This window comes from Poecilia reticulata, linkage group LG1 (assembly GCF_000633615.1).
Source record: "Poecilia reticulata strain Guanapo linkage group LG1, Guppy_female_1.0+MT, whole genome shotgun sequence".
NCBI classification, from domain to species: domain Eukaryota; kingdom Metazoa; phylum Chordata; class Actinopteri; order Cyprinodontiformes; family Poeciliidae; genus Poecilia; species Poecilia reticulata.
Window position 1 is genome coordinate 20,550,996 of NC_024331.1, and position 18,377 is coordinate 20,569,372.

The 18,377-nt window shown below is 37.3% G+C and overlaps 1 protein-coding gene and 1 long non-coding RNA gene across 4 annotated transcripts in view; one reads left to right on the plus strand and one right to left on the minus strand.

Moving 5' to 3' along the window:
- LOC103467397 (uncharacterized) overlaps positions 1-271 on the minus strand; it is a 2,570-nt gene extending 2,299 nt beyond the window's left edge. Inside the window, exon 1 of the long non-coding RNA XR_534068.1 lies at positions 230-271. This is a non-coding gene — a long non-coding RNA (uncharacterized LOC103467397). The remainder of the gene's footprint in view (positions 1-229) is intronic.
- The window catches only part of ctnna2 (catenin (cadherin-associated protein), alpha 2), a 323,748-nt gene that overhangs the window by 47,606 nt on the left and 257,765 nt on the right, over positions 1-18,377 (plus strand). The gene's annotated exons all lie outside the window — the stretch shown is intronic.

An 18,377-nucleotide genomic window follows, 5' to 3' on the forward strand; every position in this document is an offset into this window, starting at 1 on the left:
TTTATTAACACAAACAACTATCAAAACAAAAGAAACTCAAAAGTGCAAAAGACGGGGAGCTGGGGCCTGGCAACTACCATTGCCTCTGCAGGATGGACGCTGAGGGCCATAGGCGACAAACCACCAACGACCAGTGACCAACGACCAGCGACAAGCCACCCAGCGCCGCTGAAAGACGGAGACAGCCAGCTTTAAGTATCCTGCACTCCAATCACCCGATCAGGCACACCTGCAAATGGGAGGAGCACAAAGAGGGACAACAAGACCAGCCTACAAGGCCCAGGGCCGTCACACTGTTATCTCTTCAGATCTTCCCTTCTGCTCTCTGCAGAATTGTGTTTTATTTTAGCAACAACCATTCCTTTGAAACAAAAATATTGTCCATGGCTCTATATGAAAAGGAAATGAGAATCACCACATCATTGTACAAATGCAATCTCACAGAAAAATCTATCAAGATAAGAAAAGAATAGCAAAACAAGTATCACGGAAACAAGTTGTCTTTGACCTTCTAGATATTTAATATTTTCCCTTGATAAGAGATATTGTTGTTCACGAGGAGCAAGCAAGAATATTATGAACACGGACGCAGACACACTTGTTAAAAAAAACAACAACTTTTGAATAGATGTCACCAGCTGTGACCACAATGCATTAACGTTAGCAAGTCTGTCACTTTGAACCGTTGTTTGTTCAAAATACAAATCACCTTCTAGCAGTTCATTACTTTACTAAAACAAGTGTGATAATCCTATAACAGATTTGACTGTTAATAATATTGTCAGGTTTTGGTAAATAGCATTTAAGGTTGACCACCTTTTACTCTCCCATTCAAGAAGAGCCCAGTCATGTTTAAACAGAATATGAGCTTAGTGTTAGGACAGATGGAGTAAAGCCCTCAGGGAACGGTGATAAAACCAAGCTGAAGCACTCACTTACATTTTTAAGCCATTGCATAGACATCAATTATTGCAGGTCTACTGGATTAGAAGACTGTGAAATAAGTCACAAATTTCCTGTTAAAAGAAAAAAAAAAAAAGACAGTTACATTAAGTTACAGGGCAAACAGAAACGTGTATTTCTTTTACTTTATATGTAAGCTTTGGCAAGCAGACACAGCTACTGCTCTTACCTGACAACTGCAGTCAAAAATGAAATATGCAAAAATCTTTTCTAATCTTCATGCCGTTTATATATTCATATCACTTTAAGTGCCTTTATCTTTGTGCAGTCAAATGAGAAAGTGTTTGGTGGAGCCTTTTTTACATTGGCACTTGTAATCTAGTCTGCTGCTTCACACTTTTTGATGTCGCACAAAGTCGTCAACATCGAACAGCAGGAATGAGCAAAGTAAGTACCTCTCACAGGCCTTTTTAGTATTTAAAAAAACAGACATTGTGACTTGTAACCAAGGTAGAAAAAGCCTGTCAGCATAAGTATGAATTATAGGAGAGCTTCGTTTTATTCCTCTGCTGCTGCTGCTTGCCTTCGATTACAAGAGCCAAGAGTTGTGGGGAATAGATGGGGTTGTCTTTTAACATAATTGTGATTGCATCAAGATGATTGCCTCGTCCTCAGCTTTCATTCTTCTTCCTCAACCAGCAAATTCAATTTGTCTCTGTGCAGAGATAAACTATTACATCTTTGAATTTGGAAGTTTTTTCTTATTATTATGTCAAGTTTGGCTGAGTGCAGTGTCCTTTGTGTGTCACATCTGCTTTGTGTGCATCAGTGCAAACAGGTGGTCAAAGGTGCAGCTGTTCAAACACATTAGCCTCAGCTTCAAAGCACACAGGGTGTTCTTGCATTGGCCAGCAGATGGCAGTGTTTACCTGTAGCTGTTCCTGGTCTCATTCTCTTTTTTTTTCTTTCTCCCTGTCGCTCTCTCATTCCCCACCCTCTTTCTATCTTTTCCATTTTTATCCCCTTTTCCTGCAAGTCCTTAGAAACAGAGATTTCCAGTCGTGCTCATCATCAGTCTGCGTCACCCTGTGTGGTTTTGTGCCATTAATGAGATTGAAGGCATTTTATGGTTCTGAGATGTTCTGATTTATGTAGATACCTCAACTGATCTTTGTCAAAGGGGGATTCAGGATTAGATTACAGGGCAGAGCTTTTCCAAAATGACTACCAGGACCAGATACGTTGGACAGCATCACCTCCTTTTCTGCCAGGATATCCCCTTTCATATGCCAGTCATGTTGTCATAAAACTGTCCTCTTGCACCTGATGTAAGAACTTATAGTTCCTGCATTTGTACCATCTATGTGCACACACGCACACACACGTTCACACACAAACATGTTTTTCATTTGAACACCTCTCATGGAGCATAGCTTAGAGCCTGCGGCAGAGATCCAAATTGCACTGGATCATTTTCCCATGGTTTACATTTCCATTTGCTCATCCTCCAGTGCACATCTTTTGCTATTTCAGAGGTTGTTTCCTTTTCCATTTCTCTTTCTTTCCTCTTTTCCTTTTTTTGTTCTCATTGTCTGATGTGTTTTGAGCCACAGAGGTGTTTGAAATGCTTGTATGCCTCCATGCATACTCTTAACCCATTTGGTAGCAGCCTTGCATTTTTATGTAAAATCCCCCCTCCCATATATTGCAGTGCCTGTTGTCTCGCTGTTCAAGCATATGGTCCTCACTCTGCATAAATTATGGGCTAACTGTAACTGGATTTACTTGCAAGCTGAAAGAAAGTGTTCACGACAGGCCGTCGTTTGAACCTCACTGTAGCGAGCTATGGCTGCGTAAGCTGCTCCCCAATGATCCATGTGGCCATCTGTGTCGAGAGTGGTGATTGGACATGTTTATGGTTATTGGATAATCCACTGAGACATTTCCTAAAGATCATGCGGGGACTCCAGTAAACATTAAAGATGTCAGAGCAGTGAGAAGAAAACTGATCATCTTCTTCATCTCATTATTGCTTTATGCAATGCATATAAAGTGCCTGGCAAAAGTATTCATACCTCTTGGAATTGTTCACATTTCGTCCTGTTACAACCACAGACTATTATGTGATTTACCAACACAAAGTAGTTTTCATTTGCTAATAAGAAGGAAGATGATGCATGTTTTGTTTTTGTTTTGTTTTACAAATTAAAGTCTGAAAAAAATATGTGATATCAATTTGTATTCAGGTGTTGATGTTTTTTAGAACCACCTTTTGCATCAAGTCTATTGGGTTATGTTTCTACCAACTTTGTACATTAAGAGGATGACATTTTATAAAATCTGCTTTGTAAAGAAGCTCAAGCTTTGTAAGAAAGCTCGATATTTCTGCAAGCATAAATTCTGAAGTCATAAATTCTTTGTTGGACTTAGGTTGGAAATTACACTTCGTTTGGGCTGTCTCTCTACCTGCTTTACCCATTTAGAGAGTTAATGTTTATGTCCATTCTCCATTGCTAAATTGCCCATCTTTCAAATCTCTCCACAGACTATCAGTTCAGTTTATTGCTGGACTTTGACTGGGCAAATCTTACACATGAAAATGCTTTGATATAAACAATTAATTACGCTGCATCTCTTGCCCTGACCATTACCCATGTGTCTGCTGAAGAATAGCATTCTCACAGCATGATGCTTAATACAGTTTTGTGAAGTGTTAGTTCTAGGCTATTCGTAGCATTTTGCGCATGTTGTCCAAAAATGTTTTTGCTCATGTTTTGTCTCATCTCACCCGAGCACCTTTGTGTATACGTAAAGATGATTGAATCACAATTTAGACTAAAGACTATTTAAAAAAAACTATGTATTTTATTTTCAGTTTGTTGTTATTTGCATATTTGTGTTTTAATATCATGTACAATCCTATTCAAAAAACTTAGTTTGTGCCTGTAATTTGACAAAATGTAAACCACATTTATAGGTTACGAATACTTTTGTAAGATGATATATATGATAATAAATTGCATGTCCTTTTTCTTTTTATATGCCCTTTTCCTAAGAGATTAATAACTTGTGCTGCTGTAAGAGTAACATGAAGACATTATAACGTTTTTATTGTTGGTGAATCGTGACAGATGTATTATTAATGTGAAGTCACAACACTATGATGACCCTTTCGTGGGCTGTGGTTGTATATCGTGCATGAGAAACTGCAAGACTAGCTGCAGAGACTATGGCCAGGGAGCAACCTGCCTGTAATGTATGGAGATGTATTCATAACTGAGGGATAGCTTTGTTGGTAATTGCGATATCAATCTGTGCCGTCTGATCTTTGCTGTCTTATTTCAGGCTCCTGTTTTTCTCCCGCTTTTCCTTTTCCCAAACGCACATTACACTCACTCACTCACACACGTGCACACTTTCACTTTTTCTCTTCTCTTTCCGCTTCTACAATTGTGACTTTGTGGGTTTTCAAGATAGCATTCTGATCCCCACAACCGGTGACACTTTGATGGTGAAGGTTAGAGGTTTGCATGTACAGATGCACAATGATGTAGGGACACAAACGCAGGACTAAAATACAAATGAAAGCATTGCACACAGTGCCAAGTGCCACAGCTATTGACAGGGACCCTGTTGTACTCAATAAAACTCCACCCCTACTGTCATTTTCACCTTGACTGAGCCACGTGTTAGCCCAGAGGTACACCTCTTAATTACAACAGCCTCTGCCTGCTGATTCGAACACTGTCTTGTTTTCCATGGACAGATGCACCTGTCAAGAAAAATATGAATAGGGGAACTAAGCTGGAGTAATGGGACATGACCAGGGAAAATGGGGAAGTATCGGTTTGTTTGTTGCCATTCAGTAATTAGCCACGCAGTCTTGTCTTGATGGCAGTGAGGCATCAGGGAAAGTGGAAGGAGAGTTGGAAGAGTTCTTGGTAAACAGAATCCATACTCATCTGAGTTGAAGCTTTTTCCCCGCGGTCCACTGTGCTTTCTCCACCTAGTATTTCCTCACATCTTTGACTCAGTGACTTGGAATATTTGAACTCTACTTACTTTCACTCATAGATTTAGTGTAGCTTAGATTGCTGACATGCAAACGAGGCACAATGATTGCTTGTATTTATATATCTGCACAAGGAATACAGAGTAAAAATAACACTAATGATGCTTTGTAATAAGACTAAAGTCTAAGGCTTCATGTCTTTAACTGTTATCAATTTATCTATCTTAGTTTTAGCTCTTATCAGTTAATTTCTCACCATTTGTCTTGGCTCACATTCAGTGTAAGTAAGCCGGAAATGGGCCCAAGTGAACATAAGTGGACGCATCACACTTTTCTCTTCATGTATGCACAACCACTCAAATTAAACAGAAACAGCCTCCAAAGTAAAATACTTTTCTGAATCTTCAAGCCCCTTTCCGCAGCTCTTGGGACTGGATTTTTTAGTGGGTGCAGCAAATTACTTTTTTTCTACTATCTTGCCTTGCAGTCAAGGTCTTTCAGTAAGAGCCTTAAATGCTTGCTTGCCCACTCAGCTCTGCTTGGTCTCATGAATGCGGGGGCTTGCTGGCTCTTGTACAGCACATGCACTGGGTATAAACACATGGACACGAAAAGTTTGAGTTGGAACATGTCAGTCACCTAATAAGGCGGCAAAGTTTAAGACTAACTGTCCACCTCCTTAGGATAAAAATGGACATGTCATATAGATTAGAGCCGAGAGAAGCTAGTTTTACAGGCAGCATCACTCCTCACAAATGTCCTTGATGGTTAATCAAATCAACAGTAACCGGAGAAATATCTTGTCTCCATTTTGAAATGCAATTTTCCTTTTTATATAGATCCTTGTTGGAATGAGAATGGGCTAGAATTAAACGTTCTCAGCATGACAACATGGGTAAAATGACCTTTTTTTTTGTATTTACATGAATGTAAAGCAAATGTATGGATTGATTTACTGAAATTCAGTAGAACTGCTATGAACATATTTCATTTTACAGTAACAATAATATTATGTATGGCATGAATTTATTGCTTGAAAAATATAGAATAAACCATGTTCTTATTCTTCACCCTATAAAGTAAGACAAGTTCAAGCAGCTCATATTAGCTGCTTAATCGGTTGTGCTTGTCAACCTGCAGTCAGCTGATAAAGAAGCATGCCACGCAAATATTTGCTAATGTTTTAAAAAGTGTTACATTGAAGGGAACACTTTTAGGTTCCACATCATCACAGCCTATGTTTTTCACAAGCAAAAGTATTTCCAAATTGCCTTATTTGTCTCTGTTGTAAAGAAGAGAAAATTGTTTACAACAGAGACAAATTCTTTCTGCCATTGTGCAGCAACAAGTTGGGGCGGGGGAACGGACCTCTAAGTGTTGGGTAGCACAGAAATGCAAAATAGTTCCTGGTCTTATGATACTATACTATAGAAATATATTTGTACATACATTTAAAAGACCTAAAGTAAATGTTTAAAAATGATCTTTATTGTACTGGATGTAGGAATATCTAAAAAATAGGTTTAAGCTACAGTCAAGTACATGGTTAAAGTTAGCAATCTCTTATATTTACTCAGCTAAAAGAAAACATACAAAAGTTTTAAAAATGTTTAGGAATGTTTTTCAAAGAACGGAGGGAAAGTTATTCTCCTGAATAGATGAATAAACCTTCCAGATGGACGATTCAGGCCAGCTTTTCAAAATAAGCCAGTAGGAATGGCTCCTCTTCTGTGGATCTACAGGGGGCAGCTGAAGCACCCAAAGAAAGGACTTGGAATAATCCGTCATTGGTTGTGTATGCTATTCCCTATGAGGGCTTTGTTCCCCTGACGCACTACATTTAGATTTTTTTTTGTCACTTTTTTTACTCCAGCTTTTGGCAGTCATGATACCAAGTGGAAGGCCTAGAATTTCCATAAGACCAGTAGCTGCACATGCTTGTTAGAAGCACTCAGAAAATATCAAAATTTCCCCTGTGGGTTCCTGTGTGGAAGCGATGCCTCTCATCTCTGATATAGTGGCTTGAATGAATCTAGCTTTGTTGAAAGGCCAATTTAGTTGTCATTTAGACATAATGAAGAGTCTTGCTGCAGTAAAGTTAAACAATCATCCAAAGCCCATCTCTCATACAGCCAAACTGAAATCTGAAGAAGTTGGATTTTTATGTGCTCAGAAAGTATAATAGAAGTTTTAAAGTTAAAGTTGTCTTTAGGTTTTGCATGTAAAGAAAAATCTAGTTCGAAAAAGGAGCAGGAGCTCACTTACTGCGATGTCAAGTTTAAGTTCTCATGAAATTTATGCATTTTAATAGTTTTATGTGTAATTTTCTTTTCAACTTGAACGCAGGGAGGATCACTTCTTGATTGATAATATTACACTGAGCTGAAAGAACCATTTCCTCTCATCAGGACTGCATTTACTTTCAAGAGTTATTTTGCAGCAAAGAAACTGACTTTCTTTTTCATACTTATGCTTCTCTGACAGTATGTCTTCATCTTGTTAGTTCCACATCTTTTGCCTTTATCCCTTTTACAGTCTTTTAAATCTCATTATGCTATCTACCAAAAGATCTGCTGTCTGCACATGCTTCTGTATGCAGCTGTTTCCTCCCTTCCAGGAATGCCATGGAGGCTTTCAAAAGGAAATCTTTTTCAGCTGAAGGATTTGAACCTCTTCTGAACACCACCTAGCAAATGTCACTGTAGTGATTTGTGAAACCTTTAAAACTGTTTTCGCTTTGCTTACCAGCCTTGCCTGCTACCTGTTCACATCTACACAGGCCCTTCACACATGTACATACCTTCTCTCATATTTTTTTAACCAGTCGTTTAAAACTTTATTAATTTCCAGCTGAAGATAAAATTGCCATCTGTCTTGCTGTGCATAGTTTTAGCAAGACTTAGATTGTTGCTTTGTGCAATGAGAGATGAAGGGCACACATTTATTACCCTCCATTTTGTTTTGTGGAATCACCCATTTACTGTATTCAACATCACTTTAGTGGGTTTCACATAAACATGTTTTTATAAACAAATAAAACAAATGTTTCACTTTGTTTTAACTGCAGACAGGCATATATCTTAAAGCAAAAAAGCCAACTCTAGCTCCTTGGGGAATGGACATAGGCAACCTCACAGTTTTGTGGTATGAAGGGCTGTGAAATAGTTAACGTTTTAGAGCCACTAATATTTGATGTCACATTGCAGCTTAAAGAATTTTAAGAGATGACAGAAAAAAAGTTCCCACCTACTGCTGTGATCTGACAGCATTTTTCAGCCTGTTGGATCACGGGCTGAAAAATGGCTGGCTACCCTGTGAAAAGTAGAACAACAACGAATAATATTCTTTGCAGCAAAGAAAGTATCTTCAAGACTACTCCTAAAGTCAGCTAATTTGTATTTATATATTTTTTGTTAATTTTAGCTAGAAAATAACAATAAATACATGATATAGAGAACAATTAATGTAATTGTAATAATCAATATGTCATGCTGTCTAGCAGCAGTGGGACTAACATTTGCTTTCCAGCTTTAGATAAAGATAGATTATGTTATGCATTCTTTATGTAAAGAAAAACATGTTGCCCTGGTATTTTTACTTAAGGTTATACCATGGCAATCTCATAATCACCACCTGCCTACTGGAGTAATGTGACACCATCTAAGAAATTGTCAACATGAGATCGAGTTAAAAAAACAAGATGATACATTTCATGAATGAGTGCATACAGGATATATTTTATAAAAGACAAGTTACACTTGTCAGGGTAAGCCTCTTCTGCTTAAATCGGCATGTGAAAATGTACATGGCTGTATGTAACAATGTCAGTTAGAATAAGAACCTAAGAGGCGTCTAATTATAAATGTTGTAAATCAGACTGTACATTCAGGTCACAATCATTAAAATACAAACCTCCGAGATCCTGTCAAAATCAGGTAGTGCTTGAAAAATTTGCACTTTTTGTGCCTGCAATATTGCCTTAATACATTTGGCTTGTGCTAGCATTTAACAAGAGAATATTATATTAAGGAAACACAATATAACATGGGTGTGGGCCAATGTTGGTCATTTTCTAACATATCTGTAATGGTTTTATTCGTAAAACTGAGCCGATGCGAAAAATGGATGTTAATTTTCATTTTGTTTCCTTTTTGTTTCAGAAGGGAGAGGGGGTTGGCCATGTGGTATTTTTTTTGGTCACGTGACAGTAGTAGTGATGTTAGTGGTGTGACCTGTACATAAATAACAGTAAAAATGAGTTATTGGCAATAACAGCAGTATTAATATCGGATATCAGTATCCACCCAATTTTTATCCAGAATAATAAGAAAAAGAATGTTTAACAGCATATTACATTTATTCAGAATTAATACTCTGTCAAATGATTAGTTAAAACATGTAAGTCTTGCCACAGGTTTAAAGCTGTACTGCAGCTTTAAAAGTTTAGATTTTTTAATATTTGACTCCTGATGATGACACCCTGAGGACCCCTGATGTAAACCATATTGAACACTTGGTGATATAAAGGTTTATTGCAATGACAACAGAGAGTGAGCTACTTTACTTAGAAAAAGCACAGACAAAACATAGAATATTTTGGATGCTGTTAAAATGTAATCAAAGGTGCTGATCTAGTTCCAAAAACAGGTTTTTGGCCAGCTTTGCAGGAGAAAGAGGGCTTATTAATTATCGCACTGTCTGTGTTAGCTCATGGAGCTGCATTCACAATGGCTGTACAACTGAATTGATGACCCTTTTGGATCATCGATTTACTTTTGAATTAGTAAAATCTAATTATGCCTGTTAAAAACCAGTCTTTTGCTCATCTTTTGTACTCATGCACAAAATGATTACAATGTAACTTTATCACTATTGAGTGTTAATGACGTCTGAAACTGAAACAAAAAATGCGTTTTGTTTTTATTCTTTTGTCCTGTTTGTATGCCCAGAAGTTTCTTTTGTTTTTTTTTTCCTTTTCAGAAGGGGATTACACATTTGAGTTTCCAGAAGCTGCTACATGGATACTCGGTTTGAGCCCAGCTGATTTAGACAAAAAAATTACAAGGGGTTAGATCATTCGAATGGACATACACAATGTCTACTGGGAATTATTTCTTTTGAAGGGATTGCAGTAAAGGAGGTTTGGGGTTATCGTTGTGCAAGGCTGAATTTGGAGTAACAGAAAATGAAAAGAGAACCGTATTCATATGCAAATGTCGACAAGTTCCTATGTGTCTGCACAGTTTTCAATTATGGGAGAGATGTATATTTATGACTAGTCCAAAGCAAAGTGGACAGGGCTGTCCGATTCCATTTTGTGAGTTGAGCGTTGCCTTGCTAGTGTGCTATTCTCTCAACAATCCCTACAGTCTCAACCTTTAATCTTCAAAATCTTTTAATGATGGTAGTTAAATTCAAGAATTCAGGGAAATCATAGCAACTAGCTCGGTGTGCAGTTAACGAAAGTCTAAAAATACACATGTTTTGGGATTGTAATTTTTTTTTTACTTACTGCACAAAGGAGGGATAGGAGCTTCTTAATGTTCCGTGAGACAATGTATTTTGCCTCCAGTGTCGGCATTTATAAAATAATGTTCTCTTTTATGATTTTAATGACTTCCATTTAATTATTCTTGTAGTTTTCCGTCAGTGTCTACTCCTGTAAGGATTTAGACAAGCTTTCATCTCTGTTTTTTTTTTCTGTTTATTCTTTCCATGCATTTTTCGGAAATCCCCTTAAATAGTATTTAATCCATAAATGAGCAAAAATAACTAAATTGTTTCGCTTTCTTATTTTGGTTTACATGGGCATGCACTTGGGATTATTGCTTTTGAGGGGATGTCTGGAGATGGCATAAACCTTGGCTGTCTCTGACTCACCAACAAGGCAAAACGGCTTAACTCAAGGGCCTCATCAGTCCAAATTCCTCCAAAGTAGTAAAATTATGTCAGCTAAAACATGAAACCAGCTGGTAAAAGAAACATACTTTAATAATATTATAAAAGAACATCGCCTCAGTAGAAAAATATCCACAGAAATCCCATTGTCCTGTAACAACATCATCAATATATACACACGAAATACTACAACAGCATATATCAACTGTAAAGGCCACAGTGCTGTTTGTCTGTGTTTAATGCAGCATCAGAGGATCTATGGTGTCATGGCAACCCCTTTGGGTGCATGGAGGAAGTGTCTGCGGCGCGTAATGTAATTTCTGTGACATGGCTGAGACACCTTCCATTGTTTTAAGCCGTGTTAAATGTCATCAAGACCCAAGAGAATCATTCTTACACAATGGTACATGCATAAGAGCTTCTGTTCAATCTCCTGTTGTGTAATTCAAAAAAAAAAAAAAATCTTTCTTCCCTCAAATCCTTCTTGGCTCAACAAGTTCCTATTAAGCAAAGAAAGGACAAAGACACAGACTTTCAAATGTTAATTGCTTCTCTTTATACTTGAAATGTCTAATTACATTTATTTTATTACAATACTTGCAATAAACAGCAGTTAATGAGGGGGATTAGTAGGTGAGCCATGATGGCCATAATTACCTCTTTAAACCACCATCGTATGTATGTCTAAGGTCTATTGTGAGTGGAGGCATGGTGCTACGACAATGGGACTATTTTAAAGTCCTTCATCATTACCTTCTTTCAAGTGATTATTGTGATCCTTTTCCGTTTGTACGTAGACTGTTAATTTTATCAGCAGTGTCAGATGATTCCATTGTTGGGACCAAACATTTCCAAATCTCCGCATTTCAGATTTACAGTAAAGTAATTCCTTAAATCAAGTATAGTAAGGCATTTAAACAAGACTTGCTTTTACAGTACCACCAGAGGGCTCAAGAATAAAGCTATAGAGAAGTTCAAAGCAGGGTTTGGTTATAAACTGATATATTAAGCTTCAGAGATCTCTGCACTGTTTTTTCCATCATGTGAAAAACGTGGTATAGCATTAAAACAAACCTACCAAAACATGACCATCCACCTGACCTGACAAGCCAGGCAAGAACAACATTAATAAGCGAAGCAGCCAAGAGGTCCGTGGTCTCTGTAAAAGAGCTTCAGAGACCCACAACTCAGGTGGGACAGTCTATTTTGAGATTAAATACTTTTTGTTCTCAGCAATTTTGCCTTTATGGCAGAACATTGAGAGAAAAACATTGTTAAAAAAGCAATGTGTTTAGACGACATTTGACTTTTTGTCCTACATACAAAACACTAAATGTGTAAACACCATTCCTGTGGTCTAACTTTATGGTGGCTTCTGTGGGAACTTTTGAATGATTTTAAGGTTCACTTTCAAGTAGAGATACAACAGAATGGTTTGGATCAAAACATAATCGTGTTAAATGGCTCAGCCAAAGTATAAGATCAATGCAAGTATTTATAAACTACTTTTAAATCATTCTCCACTAAATCAAACTACGCTTAAGCTGTTTTGCAAATAAGAGGCAAAAAAGATGTATCTAGATGGCTACAGCTGGTAGAGACGTACCCCAAAAGATTTGTGGCTTTAATTGCAGTGAAAGGTACAAAATATGGACCTAACAGCTGAATACAAATGCCTGGCACACTTTCCAGATTTTATCCTGTAAAGCAATTCCAAGCCATGCATCTGTATCCTTCCACTTTAATTTGATGCACTACTTTGTTTTGGTTTGTCATATTTTTGCAAAGCATTATCTATGATTCACGGTTTAAATGATTATTGCAGATGAATAAAATAAAACTTGTGCGCCTGTAAATGCAGGCTTGGTTTATTGAAGGCCCGTCACCGTCTTTATTTGAGTTTCAGTAAAGTCATCTTTTAGTATTTGAGCAATTCCGTTATGTTTATCAGTGAAGTGCAAAAACTAAAGTTTCCAAAAGGATTTCTTTCATGTTTTGTTCCCAGCTGGAAGCAGGAAACTCCACATTTGTACAGTCCCCTTCTATGCACAGCTCATTATTTTCTAGACAGTCACAGCGTGGAGGTAATACTGACACAGAGAAAAGCCATCTGACTTAGTGGGAAATGTCATGCAAGTAGCTGGATAACTCTGCATGTGCCTATACGGATGTTGCTATACAAACGAGCGACAATGTGGACTCCTAGTGATGTTAGTGCATGGAGAGCACTCAGGTGTGCTCCTCTGACTGGTTGTGTGTGCCACACCCCATGATGAGAAAAGAGAAAACGCAATATTACAGATCCTTTGCCCCAGTCCTGCTGTTCTCTACTGCGAAGGCGGGAGCTGGCTTGCCGATATGACACTCCTTATACTTTCACTTATTATCACCTCGGGTCCAATTAAAAACGAAGATGGCTTTCACACATTTATAAATCATATTTCTTAAAAATTACATTCAAGAGGGGGAAGGAGCTATGTCCAACTGTTAAAAAAGAAGAAGATGGTATTAGATTTTAAAAGTCATTAATCAACTTGTCTTCCTGACAACTACTGTGACGTTCACGGATCTGAGCTTTCCTTAGTTTATTGTGTGTAGAAAGCAGATATAATTACAACCTCGTCAACTAACATGTTTCAGTATGCACATTACTTTGCCTTCCTAGTCTTTGATGTGCTGCGGTGAATTTTAGCTCTTGACATAAGTTCACACAGGCGCTGATCCAGTGACAGTGTGCTGCATTCTTTATTGCCCCCAACTTTTTTGTAATGTTTGTACTCGGTTTCTGAACCTTCTCGATACCTCATTCACAACCAAATTAGCACCAGTGATATTCTGGTGCAACGTGTCTTGCTGTGTGTGAGAAAATTACTCCTTGACACTGTTGTCGTCTAAATATACACTTGTACTATAAACAGAGGAGGCACACAATTGAGAGGTAAAAAAAAAAAAAAAAGGCTTTGGGTCCACTTGTCCTTACCAACTGGTCAGATTTATCTCAGTGCTCCTGAGCTGCATTGTGTGATGACATCTATTCCTATTCACAGAGGTAATTTATCTGCTCTTTTCATAAAACACTGAATTGGAAGTACTATATGCTGGAAGGTGAAGTAAGCATATGGTTTGTACTCTGGATGTTAATGAAAAGCTTTTTACCTGACACTTTTTTCATATTCTTCTTTGCTAAATAACTCGACCTCAGTCAGAATTAATGAAGAACATCTCTGAACATCAATTGTCAAGTCTTCACAAAGATTCTCAACTAGATTTCAATCTGGACTTTAACTACGCCACTGAAGCAAATGAATTGCTAAAAAGAAAAAAAATCCATTGTATCTCTTTCTGTACGTTTAGGGTAGTTGTCCTGCTGGAAGGTCAGGCTCTGCCTCAGTCTAGAGTCCTTGGTAGCCTTTATCAGGCTGTCTTCCTGGCTTGTCCTGTAATTACATCTGTATTGAGCTGGTTAGAGTTGATATCCAGCAACTCAAACCACCTGCTACCACCCAGTTTTACCCTCCATATAATTTTGAGCGTAAGGTATCTGCCACACCGAGCTTTACATAACTTGACTAAATGTTTACATTTGCTGTTCACCTGCATGGTTTGTTTGCAACCACCAAACAGGATTATCAATGGCTTTCTGATGATCTTTTTTCATAAAGCCCAAATTTGTATAATGCATGAGCAATTATGTCAATGTATGCTCCCACCTCAGCTGTGAACCTCAACAGCTCCTCCGGAGTTATCACGGGTCTTCTTGCCACTTTTTTGAAGAACACTGTCCCTGCTCAGCCTGTTAGTTCAAGTAGAAGCTATCTCTTAGTAGGTTTGCGCTTGCCTCAAAGTCTTTATTTCCAGATGGATAAAACAGAGTTCCACGTGATGTTTAACACAACCTCCTCTTTACCTCCAAAACAGTAGTTATTTGCTACCTAGTGTTGGTGTATTATATCAAATTTGCATGAGATGCATTGAAGTGCGTGGTTGCAATTCAACAAAGTGTAAAAGCATTTCAAGGATATAAATATTTAATAAAATCTTAAATTACATCCTGAATTTGCAGAGTATCATATTTTATATGCATTCAAAAAGAAGGGGTTTAATAAATAAATCTTTCTGTAAACAGGGACTTTTGTGGATTATGTTTTAATTGGATAATTAACTCATAAACTGTTCAGGCCTGGTGTGAAAATGCACAGCTATGAATTGGTGGGTCTGTCCAAACTTTTGACTGGAGCTGTCTTCTGCTGCCAGAGAGTCTGGGCGCTAACCCAACTACTATTACCTGTATAGAGGAGATAATTTGTGTTGGCTTTATTATGCTACTCTCTTGCATAAGTGATTATTGTGCTACATTTTTAAGAATCACGGAACATCCATACCTTTCCGTTGTTCTGATAATAAAAGCTTTTGTCTCCTTCACCATCTTTAGCTCTGAAACAACAAGATAAATGGATGTCAGTAAAACAGATCTCTTACAAGAGCTTTAGCTATGACAAAGATAAGAAAACATTAAACCAAATACATCTTTAAAGTTTTTATTTCAGATCAACCAAAAATGTTAACAGCCCAGTTTTAAGGTGTGCTCAAGATCATAATTGTTTTACCTTAGTATCATACCCACATACTGGCACTAAAAGATGGCATACTTTCTACGATGATGACTGCATGCCTGTGCCAGAAAAAGTCGGGAAAAAGGAGAAATAAAAGATTACTCACCCATTGTAACTGTGATGAATTGATGCATCATTTTGTCTTCTAGCAGTGTTTCCATTTTTGAACAAATGCTTCACGGCAAGGCACAGAAAAGAGTGAGTGCAATGAGATATGAAGTAGCTTAAACCCAAGGCAACAAATTCCTCTTGAAGTGACTCTGTTGTAGTGTTGTATGGGAAAGGGAAAACGGATGGCCTAATTGATGGAAACACTATATTTCACATGATTTCAAGATATTCAGATGAGAATATCCCACAGTGAGCTAACTTTTTAAAAATGGATTATGATGAATGTTATTTCCTTGGATAATCAAGCTGATTATGAGCAGTCTTAACTTTTCACCATAGGTGTAGGAGGCCATAATCAAATCTGATATAATCAAACCTGCTGGATCCAAATTCAGAAATTAATCAAAATGTGTTGATCGCCAGAAATGATATCTTTTCTCAATGTCTGTTTTAGGATGTAGAAAGTAATACCATACATTTATGGTAACATTAAAGAAAACCCTCTGTCAATTTTAGGATTATAACTTGTAGACAATCTGGTTTTTATCAGGTTCTAAAGTAATTAACATTTTTGCATAGTCTTCTTTGTTTCTCAAAGAAGTCCTTTACTTTTAAAATTCTTGAGCAGAAAAGAGTGTATGTATGTAAAATGTTTTCCATTCACAGAATCCTTTCATATATTTAGTTGGAGAGATGTTCACCCTTGTTGCAACAGAAACAATTTTACTTAATAATTATGCTATTGCTTCAAGGTCTCCTTGGTTACAGTTACTCTCAGTTACATTTTATTCCATGTGTCATTTTATATGTTAAAATAAGCTCAATTGTTATTAATGATATCAATATTATTCATTTTATCAGCGTTGCATGTATTGCTGTTTTTATTTTTTTATCTGTATAATCACAGCATTCGGGCAATTTTTATTTCACAAGTGTAGTTTGTCTAGTGGACTGCAATTTCTTTTTCCTCTTTATTTTAAGACAACCAAAGTTAGCACTGCTACGGCACTATTTAACCTTTTTGTACAGTTTCTTGGAATACCAATTCCTCCAGTCTAATTTTGTTAAAAGACACAGAAAGGAAGACAAAATATACATAATACAATGCAATCATTGATACATAACTTAAAAGTTGAAAAAAAAGTTGACCAAAAGTGAGCAGGCGCCACATTAGCAGAACAAGATAATTTTGTGGACATTTTAGATTTAATTGCTGTAGTCTTATGAACAAAAAAGTCACATTTGTGAAAGTACACAGCAGGAGAAATGATAGCAATGAGTTTGTCCAAAAAAAAAACTTTAGGATTTCTCTTGTTTTTTTGTTTTTTTTACAAGTCTAGAAAAATGTTTAGATCGGGTCTTTTTCACCGTTTCATTTTCTCCAAGATAGAACCTGTGTACTTATGTAAGATTAGTTTTCTTCCATAGCTGTAAAACTTTGTGACACATTCTCTTTTAGCTAGGAATAGACTCATTCATCCAATGGCATACCTTTTTCTGTGAGATGGCACTTGTTTTAATAGGTGCCACTTGATCCAGAATGGGTGAGCATTCTCTATTAAAGCACTGGATTAAAAAGTGTGTACATAATTTCCATCAGAAAGCAGAGAAGTGTCAATAATGACAGAGAATCTCTCAGCAGAAGTCCCAGTCATTATGTGTCTGTGACCCTTTAATTTGGCTTAAAACTAAATTTAAGGTCAATAAATTATGTTTACTCAGTTGTACGTCCTCCACAAATACATTGGTCATACTGATGGCCGGAGAAAAGACAAGGTCCAATATATGGCCTTTTACATTTGGGGCTGACATGATAGCATGGAATACAAATATAAATGGCAATCAACTCAATAGCAGACAAGGTGTGGCCAAACCATGCACAGGCGACACATGTATGCTTCACATTCTATAATCAGGATTTAACTTTGCCGTAGTTGATAATAGGACCATGCTTTTACTCACAACTGCTAGTGCTTTTACACCATTTCGTTTTGAATTTGTTTTTTTTTTTCCTTCGACAAGGTCAGTCTGGTCTACAAAACAGGCATTCCACAAAAAATACTGTGGGGTAATTCTTTGCCCTTATTTCACTACAGGAAAGAAAACAAGGCATGTGTTCCCCATGGTGTTTTCGTATTTGGATTATAAATTACCTGCAGTATATGCAGTACGAAACAACCTGTCCTAAAATGCAATGGAACAGGTATCACACCATGACACTGGTTAAAGCTTGCTGATCTAGCCCAGCTCCTCCCTTCCCTTTGTTCTCATTAACAGACCACTTTGAAGAGAAAGCGGACTCAGCGTGAGACATTGTGTGTCCGAGAAAAATAAAATATGAATAGATGCCTGAGTCAAGTTAAACAATTTATGTCAAGTTGTTTGAGAAACTGCCTGTGTTTATGGAAGATAAAGAATCACCGCAGAGCTTTCAGATGATCACCGCATGGGTTTTGGTTTTCAGCGTGACTTTAAAGATGCATCTGAATGGTTTCAAACTGCAGCATGACCAGGCGGAAAATCACAGATACAGACGTGGATGCTGCAGTAAGGGCTTTTCCATCCAGCTTCACATGTGGGAGACGCTGCAAGGGAAAAATCCTTGCTGCCAGTTTGAAGAAGACATTTTCTGCCACTGGCCACGTGGCTTAAAACTGAGTGTACTTAAAGCTGTTCATATCCTAATTTCCACATAATGAAGCTGAGAAAATGAAATGTTAATCATCTATTATCTTGGATGATGACTTAAACACAGAAAATCAAACTTCAAAGCAGTCAATTAAAACCTCCAATTAAATGTCTTTTTTTTTAAATATTAAGTAAAAGTGGCATATAATGGT